The 17,762-nt window shown below is 43.0% G+C and overlaps 1 pseudogene; it reads right to left on the reverse strand.

The window, feature by feature from the left end:
- Nucleotides 1-9,491: 9,491 nt before the first annotated feature.
- Nucleotides 9,492-10,370, reverse strand: LOC149099700 (uncharacterized; annotated as a pseudogene).
- Nucleotides 10,371-17,762: the final 7,392 nt, after the last annotated feature.

Genomic DNA, 17,762 nt, shown 5'->3' on the forward strand with positions numbered 1-17,762 from the left:
TCAATGAATTATTGATGCACCATTCTATTTTTAATTGTAGGTGGAGATTCTTTGTACATGGATGTGTTGATAGTTATTCAAGGAAAATAATGTATTTGTCATGCAGTGGAAATAACAAAGCAGAGACTGTGCTTGCACATTTTTTTACAAGCGGTTGCTGCTCATGGGCTTCCCTTAAGGATAAGAGGTGGCCATGGTGTTGAGAATGTGGAAGTTGCCTGGTATATGTTCAATCACCCATCCAGAGGACCAGATAGGGGCAGCTACATAACTGGGCCTAGTGTACACAATCAAAGGATTGAACGCTTCTGGAGAGATGTATTTATATCCTGTCTACATTTATTTCTCTGTTTCTCAGAACCTAGAGGTATCTGGCTATTTGGACTTGTCTGATAACATCTACATGTTCTGTTTACATTACATTTACAAACCATGAATAAATGCACATCTTAAGAATTTTACAGGATCATGGAACAATCACCCAATAACAACAGCAGGAAATAGGAAGCTGAACCAGCTTTGGATCAGTGGACTCTTACAAGCAGCAAGGAGCTGATTGTGCTGCAAGAGAGTTGCAAAAACAATTATTTCAGGTGAATACTGTAAAATAAAATAAATAAACAATTAAACAAATAAATACTCTGAATGTTTAAAATTTGAAGACTTTGCAGGTTCCTGATGTGCACAAACCCTGAATAATTGATGTAATAATTCAGTCATTAATATTATCATGTAAACACCAATGAAATACCAGGTGAGCTTCTAGGCAAACAGATGATATCTTCACACATGAAAATAACATGTTATCGTCACATCTGAAAAGATCACCGTTGCTATGGCTACATAATAAATCCATTCATGTTTTGCAGTAAAAGTGAAGTGTTTAAATTTAATAAATAGAACATCACATGGTCGCTTAGGAGATACAAAATTTCTCTTCTCGTTTTGAACAATATTTCACTTGTTTGCTGTGCTTGCATGTGAAATGTTTTTCAACACTCGAAGAAATATGTCATGCCATGTAGTTTTCACCTATTCAAGCGTAATATCTATTATCATTATAAAGTGGATCATTGGATAATGCAGTTCAAGAGGATATGTCAAATTTACATTTTAGGGGCATTTTTAATGCAACCATTACCCGTAAACGATCACCTAGACTTGAAGTTATGGGTGGTCACTTACCAGAGGTATGACTGTAAAACAATCAATTATAATTCTACTTGTGCTTGTTGGCTTTTAAATGATTATAGCCAACAATCTATCTATCATGTCGTATCCAACACATCCTCATAGAATAATTTTTGATTATAAACTTTCCATTTACCAGGACTGGAGTCAATATGGAATAGACTGGGAAGGACCACTGCCACAAGGAGATTAAAATGAAGAACTTGTTGTGCCAGACATTGCAAATCCATTATCACACAGGGTTGATGACTTGTCAAAGCATGTTAACCCACTTGCCCATGATGAAGGGTATGGGATAGATCTTTACATATGTGCCTGTACATTTGTGTCCAAAAGGATCCGGTCATGAACTTCTGCAATTGTGACAGGTCGTTACAACTATTGTAATGACATAGTATCACGATGGTCAAGACACCTGTTTTCTTTATTGTGTAAATCTCAGAAGTACATTGTGCACATTGTGACGTCATAATTATATAATTTATGACACTCTCCTGGGCAGATTAGATAAGAAATAGTATGGAATGATTAGCAAAGGATAAATGTTTAAGAAAAGTATCGTAACGATTCTGATATCATTCATATCAAGTATTCATTTCTGATTGCTCCCGGATTCTATGAATTGCCTTCTGAGCGGCAAGTCATTTTGGGGGATGTTGTTTATCAGCTATAGCTTCTTTATCTTCCTTTTCAATACCTTGTGCATTGTTCTTGCTCTACACTTCCAATGGATAAAGCTTCTCTATCGGTCTTAATAGTTCACCACCAGAACTTATTCTTAAAGATACAGATCTGACTAATCCGTCTTTCCCTTTGTATAAATCAGTAACAACACCTATTTTCTACTGATTACGTGGTACATTTTCATGTATGAGAACAATGTCTTCTATAGCAACTGTTGTCTTGTTGATGCTTTCTTTTAGTAAGAGTTATATTACATACATACATAAATTTATTCCACGTCCCAAGGGGCTTTTCAGTGAAATATGTAACAAAACAACAATAAAATACAATAAAATGAATTCTATTCATGCAGACTTGCCAGATATTCCTTTTGCCATCGTGTCCAGAAGGCCTGTATCACTATCTCATGACATTTTGCTCCCTTCGTTAGCTCTTTTGTTGAAATATCAGTTGGGATATAGTCTGGATCTAATTCTTTGTTGCTAACTGTTGTGTCTGGTAATGTCAGAAGACGGTGTCCACGTAAGAAATGTGATGGGGTCAAAGGAGAGGCATTGTTAATATCCACATAAGGATATGTCAAGGGACGGCTGTTTAACACTGCCTTTACCTCAATGAGTATTGTGTTTAGTTCAATCATGTTCAGATAGCCTTTGCCTATAGTTTTTTTGAGACATCTTTTCACTAGTCCAACAAGTCTTTCGTAGAATCCTCCCCACCACGATGCTCATTCTGTTATGAATTTCTATGTGATGTTATGGTTGGCAAGGAACTGTAGTGATGCATTTGGCTTGAGGACTTGGGTTTTCATTGCTTGGAGTTCTTGAGCTCCAGCTTTGAAGGTTTTTGCATTGTCAGAAATGATACATTCAGGAACTCCTTGTCGACTGATAAATCTTCTGAATGCCCTAAGAAAGGCCTGGGTTGTCTGATCTTCCACTAACTCGAGGTGTAAGGCTCATACTGCAACACAAGTGAATAGACAAATATAAACTTTAGATGAAGTGTGATTTCCTTGGTCGTGAACATAAAGAGAACCTGTGTAATCGATGCCTGTAAATTGAAAGGCCTGTTATTGTAGAACTCTTGATTTCGGTAAAGGTAGTGTGGGTACAGATCAAAATGGTGGTCCTTGGATTTTTCTGCATGTTACACACTTGGAGATGATTCTTTTAACCAATTGTCGACCTTGCGGTATCCAATATGTTTGTCTGATGTGAGTTGATTTTTCACAATCTCCACCATGCATAATCATCTTGTGCATAGATTGGACGATGAGTGTAGTCAAGTAATTATCTTTTGGCATGAGGATGGGAAACTTTGTATCATGGGGCAGATCTGTGTACTGTAACCTTCCACAACAGTGAAGTAAGTCTTCATCGTCAAGATAACAGTTGACTTGTCGTACGATGGCAGGTTCTTTGAATTTATCACTGTTCTTTAGGTATGATATTTCTTGTTTGTAAGTTATTTGTTGAGTTGCTTTTAGTAACAAATTTCTTGCTTCCAGCCTTTCTTTTGTGGTGCGGATGTTATCATAATACACTTCAAGTGTTTTCCACTTTCTTGCAAAGAGGACAAGAAGGGCAGTGACTCTGACTACACGTATTAGAGTGCTGTATTTCGTTAAGTCAATGATGTTCAGTATGTTAAGATTCTCTTCAATATCTGCCATAATTGTAACTGCCATTTGTGAGCTCTCATACTCTTCGTGGATTGATGTTCCGAGTTGTGGAGGTCATGTGTCTTCTGGCTCTCTCTGCCATGGAGGTCCTTTGAAACCATAGCTGTTTCCTGTCGTTGAACCTCAATCTTCGTACATCGCACACCTTGTGACGTCATAATTACATAATTTATGACACAGGTAAACTGATCCAGTGTTAAAGCATTGGATAATAAACACACAAAAAGTTATGCATACGGTTGTAACACTGTGATTGAACGACTGTTATTTACACCTATGTGGCTGTTGTCTCTTTCAGAATGTTTCCAAATCACAGCTGTATCAAGGTGACACTTGAAAAGTTAGAACTGGTCCACAAGTGTTTGCTGTAACCCTCTTGGGGTTCATGCTCAAATTCAATTTCTACCTTACACTCTAATCTCATAAATGGTACTTGATATGACCCTGTGGTAAACATTATTACATCATTAAGAGTAATCACTTCAGTACTCTGAGTCTCCTGAAATGTATCATCATCAATTGTGATACTAGTTTGGGAAACCTTTCACCTGAACACATTGGTAATAAAATTTTCCCAGTTATACAAGATGTCTTCTTCTGCCATCCTTAGATTTGAACCCTGGGTAGAAAGATTTGCTTCAAACAAGCCATCAAACTCTTCAGGGGTGATGATAGCCTCTTTACTGTCTGTTAATTCTTTAAAAGCCTCTAAAGAAATCTCTTAAGAACACCTAGAACCCCTCCAAATGAAAGACCCTCTTTAAACTGTAGTAGTTAATCATGGCAAGTATTAATAACATAGTCATAAGCTATGGTTTACAGAAGTTTTTTCCTATCACCAAAGGAAACAGAGGCTTTGTTGAAGCCTGCATCAAATCGTTCTTGTAGAACTAACACTTTTTCCCTGAAATCCTTTTCTTTAGATGTTCCTTCGATTTCTTCACACTTGCACCTTATGTCTGCGTCAGGAATTTCCCTGATTTCAAACTTACAAAACTGCTTGTCTTCATGCGAAATGTACTGTCCTAGAGATGGACAAAAATCGTGGGACCCACTACATCCATTCCGCAAGCTCAAAGTTACTAAAACCCCACATAATTCATACTCCTTTCTATTATAGGCCAAAATATCACGGGAAAAAGTTAAACATGGAAAACTACCTATGACAATTCTCTGTTGCCCTAAACCTTGGAAGAGAAGACTAAAGAATTATCTTTTTTGACCACCCAGGTCCACAGCTTCCTCCCCAGTAAATCAGACGTTCAGTAGTAAATTGAAATCAGACTTACAAATATCACAAATTTCAAAAGTGTCCTCCCACACTTTTCCTCTTCTAACACTAGTATGGAACCTATTTTTGTCAGCTCCATCACTACTACCATACACCTTGGCAGCTACCTCGAGACCTTCTGTTAGGGTGTTTGGCTCTTGTGGCTTTGTTTCAGTAGCTCTTAGACAATGGTTGGGGGCTCCCTGAGTACTAACAACACTGGTGATAAAATCTATAAAGGAAATTATCATTATCACCATTAATTTATCATCAGCCATTGCAATTACAATTACACACATTTAGTGTCCATTATTGCTTGAAAAGACGTGTGTTGTCAGCCTTAATTCTTTTGGATAAACTCGCTGTTGTTCCCCATAAACCCATTTCAAGTGGCATAAATATATGTTTATACATGTACCCTCATTGCTGAAGAAATACAGTTGTAGGATAGCTGCCAAATTAGCTAAATGTGTCCGCCTTTTAATTTATTCAAAATGACCACCAATAAAAGTTAGAGAAATGATGACATCACAATGATGTCACAGGTGGTGCAGGGAAGTGAAATGGTGGTGGTGTCAAAAAACCCTTGAAAATCACTTCTAACCCTAAGCCTAACCTTAACTTGTGTGCGTGTAAGGAGGTGTCGGGGGAGGGTGGGTTGACAGTAGTGTACGATGCGTATAGGGTCAGTAGCCAATCAGGAGCCAGGAAAAAATGATGTGGCAAGCTCTCGACCAATCAGATTGCAGCATTTGGTGACGAATTAAAAGGTGGGCGTGGTTTGAAAAATTTTATCATGTCACACCTCCAGTGTTGTCCAAATAAGGACCGTTGTCATCAGCGATTGTATGATGGTGATTTAAAAGGCCTAATGAGCAGCGAAAAAATGGCGTGGTTGATGTTGGGGGTAGATCTCAGGGTAGATCTCTCGCGCAAAAATGGTGTGTGTTCGCATGCCAAGGTCAGGTTGATTTTGTGAGTAGATCTGTTGCGTGCAAAAAATGGTGCGGTTAGGATTCTGTGCGTGCGCTAAAAAGGCTCAATTGACACTGAAACGTAATATCCAATGTGAATAAATTTTGTCTATTATAAAGTAATAAATGTAAACAGTCCAAATGTGTAAAATGTTTTTTACATTTGAGAAACTTTGGATCATTGTCCGTTGATCAGGTGGGCTTCGGATCAAATGTGAATAAATTTTGTTTATTATAAAGTAACAAATGTAAATGGTCCAAATCTTTTAAATATTGATCAGGTGTCAGTTCACCGCAGAACTACGACAGCTCCATCAGGGCCTCCACGTTGGCCATGTCGGCATCGTCTAATTCGGTCGCTTCCACTGGTAACCATAAGGGTAGGACTGGAAGGTCTGGCGATCGACGACACGTTTATCAAAGACCAGTCCGTACTGTTTGGTGCGGGGTCCCACTTGGATCTGTTTGCTGGCGGGATTACGAGTGAAGAAGTAGGGGTTGACACGGGAATGTTCCTTCGTTGGTCGAGCTGATTGGTCAACTCTTCCAGTAGGTTTTCTCTCATGACGTCATAGTTGAGTTGTTGGGAACTGCGTACATTGAGAGTTAACCCTCGCACTTTGCAGCAGACTTTGCCGAGTTTGGTCTTATAGCCGTAATTTTTGGGTCTGGCTGAAGTGAAGTCGACAATGTAATTGTCCACGTCTAGCTCGTTGGTCATGTCACCCAAGTAGTTGCCTAGGGGAATGTCGGCTTGACTGGGTTTGCGGGAGTAGACGACTGAATCGGTGTCGAAGTACAGCACTTGTTGCTTCAGTTGGTCGAGATAGGAATAGAGCTTGAGACAGGCCCAGCAGGTGGTGAAAGCGGCCATGAAGATGTTGACGTGTCCGTTATCGATTTGGTTCTCGCGCAGGTCTACGTAATCCATTTTGAGGACGTCGTCGGAGCAGATCCGGATGGCTCGGATGTCGTGAAAACTGTTGGATACCAAACCAGAGTTGACCTGGCGATGTGGCGGTTTCAGTGTGTTTCTTGTGGAGGTTTTCTCCGAACTTGCCCCAGAAGGATTTGAGCATGTGTTTGGCCGTGGGTTTCCGGCCAGGATTTTTCTGGATCATGGCGGTGTCAAGGGAAATGCCTTCTCTTTCTTTGTATTGGCGCATGTAGCGTAATTTGTCGTCGGGGGTGAGGCACCAGCTGGGGTACCTGACGAATTCTTGTTTGATTTTTAGCCAGGTGTTGATGTAGTTGGCAAAGAGACCCTTGCATCTTTGCTTTGGAGGAAAATGCCACACCTCGTGAATGTGCAGGACGATGTGCCCCTGTTGAATGGCTTCTTGAATTTCGGGCATGCACCAAGTTCCGCATAAGGCGTGCTGAGTCTCCGTGTGCGAGCTCTGCCACGATTTGTCCCACTGAGGAAGCAGCATTTGTTCTTCAATGCCGGAGTGGCACAGAGGAAAGGTGAGTTTACCAGCCTGGCGATGCGGTAGCACGGGATGGTAAAGGTGTGGAGGTGGAAGGATGTCGATGTAGGCCATGCTGAAGTAGTGGTGGATGTCTTGGTCGGTGAGGATCTCGGGATGTCCTATGGGGTATTTGCCAGTCTTGTTGACCCACAGGTACAGGGAAGTCATGTCCACGTATTTGTTCACCCTGGCTCTGGTCAACAGTACGATGAAGACGCACAGCATTGATTCTGCCACCGAAGATGGCATTGCACGGTTCTAGGGGGTCCACTTTCTTGTAGGTGGCCAAGAATCGTTGGAGGGCCTCGTTTGTCTTGACCTCCCGATCCCAATTGCACTCCCACATGATCTTGAGATGGTAGCCGTGGTGCTTGAGAAGGGCATGTTTCTTGAGCGTGTGCTCGTACATTTCTTGAAGCGTGCAATCGGGATTGAGATTGCTGTATCAGTCCCAATCACAGGAATGACGAGGGCATCCATGCCACAGACAGCCGTAGAACTTGTACACGGTTTGGCAGGTAGGATCGTAACCGCCCACCAGGACGTTTGCCACTTGTTGCTTGCCACCATTGCTGGCATGACGAATGTGGTCTGCACGAGGCTCATGATATCACGACGAAGAAGGTGTTCCTCCCATGCTAGCCACTTGAAGGCCTTGGCGGACTGGTTAGATCGAGCCCCCTGCCAGCCGCAAGGAAGTTTGGAGACAATGGTGTTGGGAGTGAGTAGTTTCTTGCACCAGAACCAGTTGCACAAAGAGGCGACCGTGTAGCATTTTTCCATGGGGTCAAAGCCGGCCTTTTGCTTGAATTGCTGTCGGAATTTCTGGCAGCCCGCTTTGAGGAGCTTGACGCCGCTGATGCAGTAAGCCTCCATGTCCCTTTTGAGATGGAAGATGTAGTTATTGTGGACCTTGTCGGCATACCAGCGCTTGAATTCGGATTTTTTCTTGGCAGACATACCGTCTGGATCATAGGTGGAGGCTGGTGGCCTTGGTCCCCAGTACTCTTGGTTTTCTAGGGTGTTGAAGAGATGAGGGAAGAAACCCTTGGTCAATTCTTGGATGCCGAAGGTGGCAGGAAAGTTGACCAGTGGCATGGGAAGAAAGCAGAGCGAGTCCTTGAGGGTGAGGCAATCCATCTTGAAGGTGAGGATTTTGGTACCGAGGGTGATCTGGTCAGTGACTTCTCGGTGATGATGATAACAGTAGTCAAGGAGAAACATGCCGTCGTAGGCCTTGAGGGTGTGGAAGATGACAATGACGTTGCGATCGTCGCCGTCTTGGTCCATGGATATTTCTTCTAGCCAGTAGAAGAATTGGGTGGTGCAGTCGGGTCCGTAAAAGGAAACTTCTTGGTCCTCTTCGTCTGTCTTGGCGCAGAGGAGGATGGGTGATTGCACTCCCTCCTGGTCCAGGGTGGCTTCATAATCTGCGTAGACCTGGAGAGGAGGATCTTTGTCTACCCGGACATGACGATTGGGATCGCCCACCGAGGGTTCACTGAACGGACGACCATTGACCTGGTCACGATGGACCCTCTTGGTTTTGGGTTGGTCTTCCTCTTCGGGGATGCATTGGATGAGGCATTGGTGACTGGACAGAATGACCTGTTTGCCACAGATGCGTCACTCGCCCTGTCCGCACACGTGTTCTGGGGCACGAGGATTGCCACCGCGATGCACTTTATCGTCTAGTTGGTAGACGTGACAACAGTCTGGGTGTTAGTCCACATGCCCAACAAATGACAAATTACACAGAGCATCTAACTTTTTAATACGCACTCGTAGCGTTTCACGCCATCTTGGATTACATTCTTCTTTTTCTAGTGCCAGTCCCCTATCGTTCTATAACTAGTTCCAGTTCTCTACATTTCTCCCTCTCTGAAAAAAGATGTCGTCAACATGAACGAATAGACAATAGTCTCTTCTAGGTTATCTCACATAACAGTTCTTTGTACTCTTGTATCTCATCCTGGGGTGAACAAAAGTATTCTGGTTGATCGGGCCAGAAAAACAGCGTATGTTGCACTCAGATGTCACTGTTCTGTCTTTGCGGCAGTATTACTTTCCAATACCTAACGCCTTTATCTATAACACGATTTGACTTCCTTGTACAAAGAATATTCCGAGATAGAGAAAAAAATTCTCTTAATGAAAGGAGATTGAACCTCCACACACAAACAAAACATTGTAAAAAATTATACAATACCAAAAGGAAACATTTAACAGTCTTATCTAGGATGAACGTAGCCTCAATAGGTGCAAATCAGTTCCTTTCTTCTCACGTTAATTTCTAAGGGCCTGCTAGTAACACCACATAGGCACAGGGTACATTGGCTGTGATGATACTGGAAAAGTTGCAAAATAGCTATAGGGCTGCAGAACAGGTTGTAGCATCCATGATACTGTGACAGGTTGCCACACCTGCTGTGGGTACAATACTGTGACGCCTTGAACTCCTGCTGTAGAACTGGTTTGAAAGGAGGGTTGTCCCATTACATCATAGGTCATCCTAAGAGGTGGTCTGCTCATACGTTGTGACTGTCTAAGGGGTAAGCTATCTGCAGCCTCATCATCTACTGTACCAACTGGTTGCTCTGGGTCTTCTTCTCCCTCTGAGTCTGGGCTATCAACTTGACAAGGGTCAATGTCCTCTTCAACTACATGTGACTTTGGAACAATGCCACAATGATCCTCACATTGATTTCTTGGAGCTTATCAGGTGTGAGGCTAAGAATGTCCTCATCAGTAGTTCCTGTTGTCTCTTCTTGTGAAGCCTGCTGTCTGTTGGCCCTCCTAGATACTGTGCGGTGACTCTTTGATGACTTAAGTGGGGTCTCAACTGGCAAGTAAGAACATGGTAATAGCATGTTGCGATGGAGAACTTTTGACCTTCCATTTCCACTCTCCGGCTTTACTTCATAAACTGGCATATCCTTCCTCTTGAGTTACCAGATAGATTTCTTGCTCCCAGTAAGGTCGTAGCTTTCCCGGGCCACCATGCTCAGTCATGTTTCGTACAAGAACACGATCTCCTTCACACAGCACAGTGTGTCTGACTTTCTTGTCATACTCTTGTTTCCCCACGTCTGCACTTTTCTTTGCATGGGCAGAGGCCAAATCATAAGCTTCTTTCATTGTTCGTCGCCAATTTCTGACATATTCAGGATATGTAGAAAATCCCTCTGGAGGTTTCAAGCCAAACATTAAGTCAATAGGTAGTCTCGGCTTTCTACCAAACAGTAGATAGAAAGGTGAAAATCCAGTAGAGTTATGACAGGTACAGTTGTATACATGAACTACCTTACTGAGATGGTCACGCCAGCGGGATTTCTGTTTCTCCGGTAAGGCTCTCAGCATGGATAAAAGCGTCCTGTTGAACCTTTCGACCTGCCCATTACCCTGCGGGTGATATGGTGTTGTCCGTGAATGTTTAATCCCACTGAGTTTCTCAAGGTTGTAGAAGAGCTTGTTTTCGAATTCTCCACCCTGGTCATGATGGATGGTTTCTGGGAATCCAAACCTCACGATAAAGTCATTATATAATTTATCAGCAGCAGTCTTCGCAGACTTATCACGGGTAGCATACGCTTGAGCAAATCTGGTGTAGTGATCCATGATCACCAATATATACTGGCATCCGCCCGAGCTTGGTTCAAGATGAACAAAATCCATGGAAACAAGTTGGAAAGGTGCTGTAGAAACAATAGGTTGAAGTGGTGCATTAACATGAGCGCAGCTTTTCGTCGCTTTAGGCAATGGCACACTTTCGTGACATAATGGGTAATGTCTGCCCTCATAAATGGCCAATAGAAACATTCTCTAGCTAGTTCCACTACTCTGTCTGCACCCAGGTGCCCCATGTTTTCATGTAGTTCTTCATACACCTTTTTGTGGTATTTCTTGGGTAAGACCATTCAGTCTCTAGATACAGATTTGTGGCAAAGAATTCCATCTTCAGCAATGAACAGTTTGTTCCATTCATGTAAGAGCTGTCGTACAATAGCTGACTCTTTCTGTCTCTCCTGATAGGTTGGACGGCTTCCAACTTGCATAAAGTGCAAAACACGACCGATTGTGGGATCTTGTTGAGCTGCGATAAGTTCACTAGGTGACATAGTTGGAATGTTAACACACTCTTCCTTTAAGATATCAGGCACTGCTGTAAGTGATGACAACCAAGTGGTCTGAACAGTGTTAGTTTCGTGGATTGAGGAAGTGACAGCATCCAGAACATCTTGACTAGCTACTTCTGAACAACTTTCCATATAATTCTCAAAGCTGATTGGCATTCGGGACAGGGTGTCAGCATCCGCATTGGCTTTTCCTGGTCGATACTTGATTTCAAAGTGGAAATCGGCCAATTCATTAACCCATCGCAAACCTGTGGCATTGAGCTTTGCTGATGTTAGAATGTATGTCAAGGGGTTGTTATCCATGAAAACAGTAAACTTTGGAGAGTAATAAAGGTAATCACGGAAATGGTCAGTCACTGCCCATTTTAGAGCCAGAAACTCAAGCTTGCCTGCATGAAGGTGGTACTTCTTTTCAGCTGGTGACAGCGCTCATGAAGCATAAGCAATTACTCTCATGACCCCATCCTGGTTTTGGTACAACACTGCTCCAAGACTGTCTTTACTTGCATCAGTGTGTACAGTGAATGGTTTTGAGAAATCTGGGTAAGCCATAACAGGTGGATGACTGAGCTGTCTCACTAACTCTTGAAGGGCGAGTTGCTGTTCCCTACCCCAGCAGGTTGGTGTCTTTGAGGGTGGTTGACCATCCTTCCCAGTGCTAGTTAAGAGATCATAAATTGGTTTTGCAATTCTGGCAAAGTTCTTAATGTACCTTCGGTAGTAACTTAATATTCCAGCAAGCTGTCTGACTTCACCAACAGTTCTAGGTGACACTTCCTTTAACTTCTCGATAGCCTTAACACACCCTGGGTCCATCCGGTAACCATCACCTGACACAACTCTTCCTAGAAACTGGACCTCACGTTTAAACATTTACACATTTACGCAGCTTCAACTTCACTCCATGTTCACGCAACTTTCTTAACACGATTCGCAGGTGCTCAACGTGTTCTTCAAATGTCCTGCTAAATACTATCATGTCATCAAGGTATGGTATGGCCACTTTGTCCCTCAGTTCACCCAAGCACTGTTCCATACACCGCTGGAAATTGGCAGGCACATTCATCGATCCAAATGGGATCCTTGTCCATTCGTACAGCCCCCATGGTGTAATGAATACTGTGGCTGCTCTGCTCTCCTTGCTCACAAACCCCTGGTGGTATGCCTTGCCCTGATGGAGAACACTGAACCAACTATTTCCACCAAGACTATCCAGGGTTTCTTGGACTCTAGGGATAGGATGTCTGTCAGCAATAGTCCTGCGGTTAAGTTCTCGGTAGTCGATGCACAGTCTCAGAGACCCATCTTTCTTTCAGACACAGACAACTGGAGAGGAATATGGAGACTTAGATTCAGTGATGAAATTCTGGTTCAGAAGGTCTTCAATGTGCTGTTTCACCTCTGGGTACAACAGTCGAGGGATTGACGTGTACTTCTTCTGCACTGCCTTGCTATCCTTCAAGTTAATCTCCATTTCCAGATCAGGGATGCAACCAATGTCTTCTTCACTGGATGAGAATGACTCATACTCTTCCCTCAGCATTGTCTCAGCTACAATTCGCTGATCTTGGTTTAAGCCACTAAGGTTGTCTGCTGGGAGATGGTTTTTGCTTTCTCCATCTTGTTGCCCAGAAGGAGTTGGTCTTGTTGGCCCTTGAGGCTTGTGCTCCCTTAGATGTTGTTGGTCAGTCCGGATACTGCATTCACTCAGCCTCACGTCTGCCGCAGTCACTGATTTCACTGCCTCAAGAACTCCTAATGAGGTGTGGCTCTTAAGCGTGATGTCATGATCTGTACCATTGTACACAGCAACTTGTACACGGGATGATTTTCCTGGTTTGATGTTTAACAAAGTCTCATTAACTTCCAAGCCCTCTGGCAAAACTGTACTAGTTTGTCTGGCTCAAACAACACTGGTGTTTGCTTGTACACAGGTGCTGTATTTGCATGACAACTGACAGCAACTGTGTTATCCTTAGGTATGACCACATCTTTTCTTCTAGTTCTAACTTTACAAATGGCATCTGAACTTGAACTCTGAATAAAGTTTACCAAGGCATCTAATTTTGCCTTATCTTTTCCAGGGAAACTGTTGTAAATAATTGGCCTGGGATTCTGGTCCTGGCTTACCAGCTCTTCAATGACATTGTATCCCAGAATAGGACAGTCTAACTTTTCTGATGTTACAAGGAAAGGCACTAACAGTTCTTCTTGACTACTATCACTGCTGAGAGAGGTTAACTTCACTCTGACTTCCACCCACCCAACATAGGGTACCTTAGTCCCATTTACTGCTGTTAAATTTAGATTCGTATCCAGGAGCTCTGACAACTGTCTAATAGCTACTTGTCCTAGGTGTTGCTGAAGTAATTCAACTGATATTATGGATACCTGGGCACCAGTGTCCCATAACAAGTCATTGAGGAAGAACTTTACCATACACTTCTTACCAACAAGGCCAATAACTTTAGCATGTTCACTTGGAGTTAAATGGCTAACACAGGCTGGGTCTACAAAATCTTTAGACTTACTTGTACTTGCCTCAGAGAGATGACATTGCTTGGCACAACACCTTGTGTTCAGACCAGTGTCCTTTCTAACATTCTGCGGAACAATACCATACACTTCGACACTGACTGCATCTCTTAAGCTGTCCATGCTCGACTCCAGTTTTACAGCAGTTGTTACATTGGTGAGGCTTGGGTGGATTTATGACTGTTTCCCGTCTCGTGGAAGCAGTCAATTCCTGTTTAACTGCTTCCTACACCCTCTTGCAAAATGAGAGTCGCTCCCACACTTAAAACAGTGATTGCGATACTCCTTGTTTTCAAGGCAGCTGGAACACAAAGGTGGTCTTCTCTCCGGCCACTTCCCATGGGGTACACTTTGGTTGGTGCTCTTCTTTCTGACCTCACTTTTCAATGCCTCAACTTGATAGCACTGATAGCTGTTAGAAGATCATTCTGAGGGGTGCTTTTCTTGTTTTCTTCCTTTCCTTCAGGTGAGTCATCAGAAGATACTGCAGATACTGATAACACTGGTGGTTTGGTCTTGCTATTGTTCCTTAGCTTTTGGCCCTCTCCTTTTCTGCTGAGGTTGCCATACTCATCTGTTGCATTAACACTTCATCTGACACATTGGGGTCCTTCAGGAATGGGCGAATCTTAGCACGAATACTTTCATCCTGTAAACCAGTTTCTACTGTTTGAAGAAACAGACGCTGTACATGCCCAGAGTCATACTGTAGGGATGTGTCATCATCTCCTTCACTACATGCAAACAGAATCTGCTGCCTCAGATCTAGGGCATTCATCAAAAACACCTGAGGTGATTCTTTTGGGCTCTGACATAATGATGCTAGTGTTTGATAGAGTTCCGATGTATTCTTTGCACCATAGTGGCTACAGAGAATTTTCTTCAAACCAATCCAATGTTAGATCTTTGTAAGTTTCCAGATAACTTCTAAGCACCATACCAGGTGTGATCGAACGAATAACACCATCAACAATTTCATTTTCAGCATAACCCCGGGCCAACCCCGTTTGAATTTGACGCGCCAGTGAGAAGCTAATTTTATCTTTCTGCTCAGGCTTCCCGATTTGACCACTGATCTTAAATTGTCTACGTAAAGCGCTGGTCGCCAAGAGTTTTTGGACCGAGTCTTCCTTCGCTACAGTGGGAGGTCTGAATCACTTTGAACAATCTTTCCACTCTTACCTTCATTCTTGATGCCAGAAGATGGTTTTTCTCTCAACAACTTTTTCACATCTTCAACGTATGGCACAACTTCGGCTTCTTTTAACTTACCAATTCCTTCCTTGAGTTGCTGAACGATAAGTTTTGCCACGAAGAGTTTGCTTTTCCCTTCAATTTCGACTTTTAAGAACTCTGCAATTCGCTCAAGTGAACTCCAGTCTGCAGCATAAATGTTAGACTGTATTTCAAGTTGAAGGTCTTCGGCAATAGTGTGTCCTTCGCTCTTCTCCACACGGGTTGACAAATATGGTGGGCAACTTACAAAGCATGTGATCACCAAGAAAACACAGATAAGCTCAAAAACATCAAAATTGTTCACAACGAGCGGTTCCTACTGTCCTTCATTGTCCTTGAGTTTTAGGTCCTGGCAGGGTCGCTAATTTTGTTAGTCCACATGCCCAACAAATGACAAATTACACAAAGCATTTAACTTTTTAATACACACTCGTAGCGTTTCACGCCATCTTGGATTACATTCTTCTTTTTCTAGTGCCAGTCCCCTATCGTTCTATAATAACTAGTTCCAGTTCTCTACAGGGGCACTTTTTGTGGGTGTCGCAGATGGATTTGATGTTCTGGCTCCGTAGTAGCAGGTGGGAGATGAATCATTGGTGTCCGAAGAAGGCACGATGGCAGAGGGTGCATGGTTTAGAAGGACGCGGAAACTTGTCGGTCTTTTTGGCTTTGATGAAATCGGGGCAGTCCCGTCTTTTGCAGGTGGGGCACCATTTGCCATTATAGGGATGATGTTCAGTGTCGTCGTGGTTGTAGCCATGGTTGCATTTGTGGCAAAAGTACGATTTGCTGAGGAACCCGCCGAAGGAATTGCAGCCGTCATAGTGGCCGTCCTCCTTGATGAGAAGAATGTGCTTGTCCGAGTCTAAAGGTCCCATGTAAATGATCATGTGCGGTGGGTAGATGGACAGGACCTTGATCTGGTACCCGGGTAACGCCGCCTAGAACATTTCAAGTTCTTTTAGGCCGTAAGGTCCTTCGGGGATGTTAGCCAAGCAATGGAGTTCTTTGGCCCATCGCTCTTGGACGGGGCATCCCTGTTTGAGATTGTGATAATCTTGATCTCGAGGATTGCCATTGGCGTCGGCCAAGGTTTTCATGGTGACAATGGTGCGCGCGCAGTAGAGTTGCTCTTTGTTTTTGATGGTCACGCGCGACCATTTGACGATGCCCCGGACGGTGGCTTTCCTGGGTCGGTATCACTTGCCGTTCCCACTACAAGGACCGGGAGTCTGGATGAAGGTAGTTTCTATGGTGAAGGTGTCGTCCGGAGTGAATTCCTGGTTGGAGTTGAGTTTGGCTGCGAGAGACTAGAGATAAGTGTCTAGTCTTTGGCTGCCTTCTTGGAATTTGCACACGCTGAAGGTGGCGGATTGGAAGACGTGTGTGAAGGCACAGATTGGTAGAAAATATTTTACAAACCCTTTTTTTTGCGTATTTAAAATTCGTATCCCACCATATTCAATGTTACGTAAAACTGTCACTGAAGAAAATCACAAATAAAGCCATAACAAACACGTGTGCGCAACATCATCACAAGAATGATTTTACATGATTCACCTGTCGTAACGCATTTTCCAGTTTGTCCATCCCTTACAACACATGACGCTTTCGTTCTTCATAGTCTTGATAATATCCACTAATACGCAGCCTGTTCTTGTCATTGCACTTCAGTCATAGACCGCCTAGGCCCCAGGCCTCTTGTACTTTTGAATAGAGGCTCATTTCTTTGTTTATTTTATTTACGATTTCTTTTCGTTGCTGCTCAACAGAAGGTTGACTTTCCGCAAACTTTAATGTAGTCTTGAATTTCTAGCGGTAGCCAGTCCCAGTCACTCATCTGTTTTTATACCAATAGAAAAAAAGAATGGATATAAAAATTGGTGTGAGGAGAGGGAGGGTGACACAACGGCTAGGGGAGGGACGAGATAATGCTGGTGACGAGCTGACGCCAGCCTAGAAGAGCTTGTGGTTTTGGCATAACGTGCAGTGAATTTGAGTGAATGGGCGGTTTTTTTTGAGCGGTGCAAAAACATTTATGGTTAAAGCACTCTTAGCGAAATGGCTGGGGCTGAAATTACTGGAAGAAAAACCCTTAGTTGACTGTGCAGGTGAGTTTTTTCGGCATGTTATTTTTTTCCTCCAACGAAAAGAGACCCAAGCGCTCGGTGTTCAATGGAAGTGAAAAGCTTCGCGCTTGCTCAAACAAACTACCCAGTAGGTTTTTTTTTCTTAATATACTTGCAGTTAACAAGAATGGAAGCTGGTCCATCATGTTGTTCTAAATATTGTATGGAGTAAAACTAAGCCGGTCTCAACGAACTAAGTGAGTTATTAGTGTTTTTTTTACCCTGGGTTGTTGGCCATTGTGACAGTGTGCACGCTTGAGAGAAAAAGTCCGTTTGTAGTTTTGACAGAAATTTATTGCTTTAACAGATTTTAGAACCTAAATGTAAAGGTTACTAAATCCCCTTCCATGGTTACATGGCATAGTAAATCCATGAAATTGAGTCCGAACCAATGCAGGCCGAGTTATACAATTTCTTGAAATTTGGTATTGCTTCTTGAGATGGCTGCTGA

This window comes from Orbicella faveolata, unplaced genomic scaffold, assembly GCF_042242905.1.
Source record: "Orbicella faveolata isolate gen_17 unplaced genomic scaffold, um_ofav_v1 contig_46, whole genome shotgun sequence".
Taxonomy (NCBI): domain Eukaryota; kingdom Metazoa; phylum Cnidaria; class Anthozoa; order Scleractinia; family Merulinidae; genus Orbicella; species Orbicella faveolata.